This window comes from Coptis chinensis, chromosome 7 (assembly GCF_015680905.1).
Source record: "Coptis chinensis isolate HL-2020 chromosome 7, ASM1568090v1, whole genome shotgun sequence".
Lineage (NCBI taxonomy): Eukaryota > Viridiplantae > Streptophyta > Magnoliopsida > Ranunculales > Ranunculaceae > Coptis > Coptis chinensis.
Window position 1 is genome coordinate 59,339,628 of NC_141462.1, and position 7,406 is coordinate 59,347,033.

General features: G+C 34.6%; 1 pseudogene; it reads left to right on the forward strand.

Annotated features, from left to right (window-relative positions):
- The window catches only part of LOC147488177 (uncharacterized), a 50,875-nt pseudogene extending 43,862 nt beyond the window's left edge, over positions 1-7,013 (forward strand).
- The last annotated feature ends 393 nt before the right edge of the window (positions 7,014-7,406 follow it).

Genomic DNA, 7,406 nt, shown 5'->3' on the forward strand with positions numbered 1-7,406 from the left:
AAAACATGACGAGTTAGCATAGGCAGGTAGCAAGTGATAGTCACAATTTTGTGCCACCTTGCAAAAGAAAAAGACACGTACCAATTCAATGTTTTGAATTGAATTGGGAAAAAGGACAAAACATAAGGTTTGGTTTGATATGGGACAAGAAGACAAAAAACCAAATTAAAACAGGTCAAGACAAAACTTTGTATTTTAAAGTTGTGAAGGATTCAATTTGAGAAAAGGACGAAAGGAAATTAAAAGGCTTCATGAGAGGGACCAAGCTATATATATATGAGGGGGGTCTTCAGTCTTCATTTTTTCTTAGCTTTGGCTCATTAGTTAGTTAGCTTTAGATATAGTCTGTAGCTTTCATTCCAGTACGTAGTTTACATTCTGTCATTTTCCCTTCAGCAGCTTCAATACTGTAAGTTTTTCTTCTTAATAAAAGTCATTTCTTTTTAAGTTTAATTCCTGTTATGCATTTACTTATTTATTATATACAGCAAGTTTAATTATTCATCCAATGACCATGAGCTAAATCCCCCCCCCCCTCAGGGGGAAGGTTATGATACTCGTGTGAGGATCCGAATTGACACTTTTATGTTCCAGAATCACTACTTAGGAATTAGATGTAGATTATACATCCGGTCCCAAAATGATTGAGATTGTCCATGTTTGGAGTGTTGATGCTCCAGAACAATCTCACGAGAGACCCAAAATGTCTCGCATGTGACTTTATGGTGTTAGACAGCTCTCCAATTTGTCCAGCTGATGTAGAATCGAACCAGGAGCTGAAATGATATTCCAGAGATGAAATATTAGTTCAACTCCTTATGGTAGTGAGATGCGCTCAGAGATGCGTGTATTTCACTAGGGATCGATACTCGACGTCGTCTCGGGTTTGTCTATGAACCCGAGACGAATTAGAGCTGTAGTGATGTGGTAGTATAAATTATTGAAAATGATTCTTATATGAGTACGATTAACCCTCTCCCTGTTTCTCTATCTTTGTTTATTTACGTCGAAATCACCGTTATTAATTTACATTATTTGAATTACATTTAATTTACTTAAGCCAACTAAATAACCTAAAATCATACTCACCAAAAGTTGTAAATCCAGTTGTACACCTTGCCGAGCCCTAATGTATGGACAATCTCTTACTCGACATATCCTACCAAACCCACGTGAGTAAGGTAACTTGACTAAACGGACGACTAACGGACTTTGGACTTTGGACTTTGGTCTTCGGACTTCGGACTGTGGACCTCGGACTTAAGTATAAAACCAAAACGGGAAATTAACGTTTTATCACGTCTCCTTTTCTCTCAAATTCTAGTTTTAATTGGTTATTATTACTGAGTTTTTGTTCGGGTTTTTGACACATTGAAACAATAGCAGTGGAAGGCTTTGGATCGATCAAGGTATGCCTCTATATGTGTGTCTTAATTTATGTAACCCTTTTCATTTCGTTTCCAGCTAATTGGCGTGAGTTTTTCCACCTTTAATGAATTTAGCTTTACTGACCCTAAATTTGATGATCTTTGATATTGTTATTATATTTTGGTTGTGAAGCTTGGCGAGGAGAGGGTCTAACTAGAACATTGGTGTTTCTGGATCTGGAAAATTGTAAGTTTAAGCGAGCAAGCGAAACCAAGCTGGAGCAGCAGTAGTTATCACTCTCTCAATCTATCATGAAGTTCGAATTAAGCAGTGTGTTTTTATTTCAATCCGCAGCTTTGATTTCTAAAAGGTCTTCATGAAAATGAATGCTGACTGTTTGATTAAATTTCTGAAAGAAATTGATCTTTTAAAGGCTTAGTCACAAGATCACAAGAAAGAGGGGTGAAAGCCTGAAGTATGTCAGACAAGAGGAACGTGACGACGAAGACAAATTAGAAGTTTGGTAAAAAGATCATAGACTTGAAGCTCTCGAAGACTTACAAGTTCTTCCAGATGAAATCACTGCTCTACATTCGAAGTCTTGTCTCCTCGTAACGTTGCTCATCTTTCTTGCGTCTGTAGGTTTCGATATCGTTTTCTTTTTAATTATTGTATTTGCTAAATCTAGTGGGCCAATTTTGGATATAGTTTCAAACTCTATTTTAATAGTCGCAAATATGTAATGAATTTATGTCTTGAATCTATATACATACTGTGCAATAAAGAACCATTATGGATGATATTATGCCTTAGGAGTGTTACTAGTCAATTGCATGTGCTATATGTGTGGGGTTATTAACTGGGTTAGTACTTGGAAAATGGTTGGATGCATGCTCTGCTAATGTTATCTCTCTAAGTGGTCTTGCTATATATTTATTGTTTCTTGGAATGAATATATATTTATGGTTGACTATAGCATTTTTTTTTTGTGGAGAAATGGCTAGTACAATTAATTAATTGGAGTTTTTGCTATAGATAAATGGCTAGTATGTGTAGTTTGCACACTTTCACCAGGTATGGTGATCCGACTCACCTTCAAATGATGTGAGTCCTTGTTGTAGTTGCTCATAATGGGTCTCTCTTATAATCTAATATTCTTTTTGTTACTGATCCAAATGGCTTCTTCTTTTTTCTGAGCAATGGTGATTTTTCGTGTAACCATAGGTCACTTCTAATAAGCTTATTTGGTTATGTTACCCATTTTCTTTCTCAAACATTTAGGTATGTACTTATTGAAAGAGCTGCTTCAAATCCTTGCTCAACTTTGACGGGCTTAATTCTTCTTCGAGTAAATAACTATTGGAGCTGATGGAAGTCTACAAAATTCATTATGATTTTCTTTTGGTAAGTATGCATTAATCTAAAGAGGTTGATATGTGATCTGTTGTTTGGTGAACTGCCTAGCTTTACTAGTAGGAAATGATTAAGTTGTAGTCTGAAGAATCAAAAGATAAAGATCGATTACTTATAATTTTCATATGATCGTAATCCATTCAAGCTAATAATTGCTTATATATACCATGTGAGCTGAAAACCTTTTTTTTTTTTTTTTTTGGCTTCATCAAGTCAAAAGAAATCCCAATGATAATGGAAGTAACCAGGTTGATTAAACTACAAAGCCAAAGGTATAGGAAGGTACATACGGTACATTTATGTTGGAGATGACTTGTGGCTATAAGGAAGGTATCTAATTATTTTAAACATTGGAGGAGACTTATGGCCTTGTTTAGAAATTCTTGGACTTGTTAGTAGTTGGAATATACCAATATGCGAGATATGGGGATGGATATGGGATCTCATTAGGTTGGTGGTTAATTTAATCTTGTAGCATGTTCAAGTATCAGTTAGGTCTTAGTAGAGCACTTCCAATGTACTGATGCACTTATCAATGGTGGGATATGATTGAAAAAAATATTTTTAGCAAGGGCTTGTAGACAATCTATATCTTATTCCTTTCTCCTTTTTTACTAATGCACATGTTTCCTCAAGTTCTAATACCCTAATAAGTTGGGACATATATACCTATTTAATAACTTCAATTAGTGTATTTTTGACTAGTAGTAATTTTTGTCTTGGTGTTGGCATACAAGTGTTAATATTTATGTTTTTAAGACTTCTGAAGGAGTTTGGGATATCGATGTTCCTTGGATCACTTATTATATTGGACAAACAATGATAAACAACAAAAGGCGTAGCTGCAAGACTAGAATGCAGCTTGATGATTACACAAATGGTGTCGTGATATGATTAGTTAAGATTTAGTTCTTTTATATTATAAGGTTTAATTTTTTTGTACGCTGTTGCGTTGTGTTAAGCTAGCTAGCTTTTGTAAACCTGATGATGGTGTATATGGATTAAGTTTCAATGTTGTAGTCGTACTATTGTAAATACATGTGTATTTTGGTGTTTCAAACGTACACGTTACATTAGTACTTGACAATATAATATATAGTATATTTTTTCTATATTTACTGACCAATGGATATATCAATTAGGGTACCGATTGGCAAACGTTTTTTTTTTTTTTTTTTTTTTTGGTAAACATGACCTCACTTTTAAAGTGACTTGAAGTGTATTTGAAATCACTTTTTAGGTGTTGTGTTATTATGTTTAAGTGATGTCTATGTTCCATTCTTATGTCACTTATAAAAGTGATGTGAAAATAACAACTACTACATCACCAAAAAGTGATCTCTATTCAAATAATGTCACTTTGGGTCATCACTTCCTAAAGTGATGCATCTTTACCAGATCGCCTAACAAGTGACGTAGAATATCTATAAAATCACTTACTGTCATCACATAAAAAGTGACTTCAAAAACTCCTACTTTTCACGTCGCCACCATTTACATCACTTTCAAAAGTGACGTCGTATATTTTTGACATCACTTATAAAATGACTTTAAATGTCTTTTATGTTGTAGTGATTATTCACATTCGCCATTTTTTTTTATTCTCTTTTCTTCTTTATTGGAATATACACACCCATTTTCTATATATGCCAAGTGTTTGAAATCACTACAGTTTACTACTTCATTGGACATACCTTTGTTTTCATTTTATATTTATTTTTTAGTTAATTATATTAACTTTGAAAAGATAATCTCCTACTTATCTGTTCTCGGTTGATCTAATATTATATAATATAACAAACTGAACTTGCAGCATTTAGACATGACAACTCATTAAAGTTTGATAAAGCAAGCCACTAAGTCAGTTAGAAATTTGAAGCTCAGAGTAAGAATTGATAGAAGTTGGGGCCACTATCTGGTTGGAAATGAGACATTGTTAAGTAAGGATATGATCATCATTGATGAAAAAGTAAGTACCACACTTATTCAACATCTCTTTTATCACTTTACGATTTTTATCCATTATTTTTTTCATTCATACAGGGTGACCAAATCAATGCATCTATACCTATAGAGATCTATCCACAGTTTAAGGAAAAAGTTCAAGATGGTTCAGTGGTGCATTTGGAAAAATTCACCGTTAAAAACATTAGGTCTTATTGTCTCGTGAACAATAAAAACAAGATAACATTTGAGAAATATACAACCATGAAGAATATTTCAGATGAAACATCAATTCCACGACAACTATTCAGCTTTGTCGATTTCAAGAAATTAGCCCCACGAGATAAGCAAGACGAATTTCTTAATGGTAATTCTAACATTTATATTTTTTTTTCAAAATACATTAGTTCGTTTATTGGTAAAATTTTCATAGGCTTACCAATAAAGTTTACCTTATTCAGATGTCATTGGATTCTACAACAAAGTTCTTTTAAATTAGCCTATATATAACTTGATTCAATAAAATAGTATGAGTGCTCAGCCCAGTCTTTATATATATATATATAATAGCAGTCCCTTTTCCTGGTCTCTGAAGGTGTCCACGTAGGCAAATTTTAAGTACCCACTTTACTCACGCGAAATCAGGAGAGAAAAAACAAACTGCCCAGAAAAAACTTCTCTCTTACCAACGAAAAATCAGGATACAAAGAATTTTACTAAAAAAAAAAAAGAAAAAACTTCACCAACCGTACACATGTTTGTATGTTCCACGTGAGAATCCTTCTTCTCTTATTTGATCTGTGGAGTTTATGTTGAGATGGTTTCATATCTTGATACAAAAATGGAAGATTACCAATTTACTTCTCTAAAGAAGAAAAAACTTTACGAGTAAGTACTTCTTCAACCTCAACTTCAGTTCGAGGGGTGTTCTCGAGTTTTGTTAGATTCTTTTACGGTGGGATTGTTAAGCCACTACAATCTATTGGACAGTTTCTTGGTTCGTCGAAAAGATCGAGTGGTGGGTCTATAAATTTGATTACTGCTTCCACGTCGGATGATGAGATTGGATCATCATCAACTCATCAAGTGGTGTGACTCATCATTCACCCACACAGGTGTTGAAGAATTTTAACGAGATTCGTAGTCTTCGAATTGGTAATTGGGGATAGGTGATGTTGTTTTATTGAAATGGCGAGCGGATTTTGGTTCATCCACTATTTCATTTTAGGCACGTCGTTAGTTATTCCTAAGGAGAATAATGTTACTGGGGCTGTTGGTAATAGTTCAGATAATAATGGGAGTATTCCTGAATCGTTTTATACAAATGGGGGTTTGAAATTGCGAGTGGTTTGGACTATTAGCTCTTTGATTGCTGCTTCGGCTAGGCATTATTTGCTCTGACCTATAATTCTTTGAGCATCGACGCTTTTAACATGATTTGGTTTTAACTGATGCGGATGGGCAAGGGATGTTTTGTATGAATAAAGATCAGCTGGAGGAACTGAGGGGTGAAGCAGTGGAAGATGTCATTTGTCATGCCTTCCAAGTATGGCGCCAACTTGCTATTGCCCAAGGATCCCTCTGTGAGGATTCAAGAAGTCCCCAAGAAAATTGTTGCAGTGGCTGCATTTTCGAGTTTGTTGTTCTTCTTCGTTTGCATAAATAGCACCCTGGAAACAGATCTACATCCTAACCCTTCATGCTCAGTATCTACGAGAAACATTCTCCCCTGTCTTTCCATTTAATTGATAAAAGAACCAGAATATATATAAGAGAAATAAAGGTTGTCTCATGTAATTCTTGCCATAAGTTTTTAGTGTGCAACTTCTAACAAATGTTTGTTCTTATCGAAACTTACAATTCAAATGCTTGATTTAGTCTGATTCATTGTAAGGTCATTAGTGTGCATCAGAACTTGGACATTATAAATTCAGAATATATATCCAATGATATTTGCTTATCTTCATGTATAGTTCCTGTATAATTTATAATTTAGATATGCATAGAGAACACTAACATTTTCTTATGATGACACTGATGTTGTCTTCAAGAATCAAAAACCACTCTGAAGAATTTTATACTCTACACATGAGAAACATTCCATACAAGATAAGTTAAGAAGTAAAGTTAAGAAATGCTATTTTGAATTACTGTAATTTTAGAGTGTGACAAATCTCCTTTTCCGATTGCTACAGGTTTTGTTATAGACAGAGAAGTTAAACGTCGAGAAGTAAAGTTAAGGGATGCTTTAAGAAGTGATATGCAATTCAAAGTAAAAGAGGGTGCCCCTGGTGGAGGTTGCACGAGGTAAGATCACACGCCCCATCTTGTCAAACCAGTATATTATCATATTTATGAGTAATGCCATTTTGCAAAGACAATCCTCCATTTACACGTCCGCAATGCGATTTGCTTTGGAAGTTGAACGGAAGCAAGACTAGGGGCCTCACCGCATACAAATATCAAGTGCCTCATCCCCAATTCGACGACTTGAATATACATATGAAAATGCATCACGACACACTTAGACTCAATTAGCTGGGATGTATCTATGTACATAAGTACCATGCCCTGTATCGGGGCGAAGAAGGAGCTCTTTATCAGAAATTGGCATGTTTATGCTTCTTATATGTTTAGAATTTTTGTGATTGTTATTCATAAGTCTTCGTAGAGCATGCATT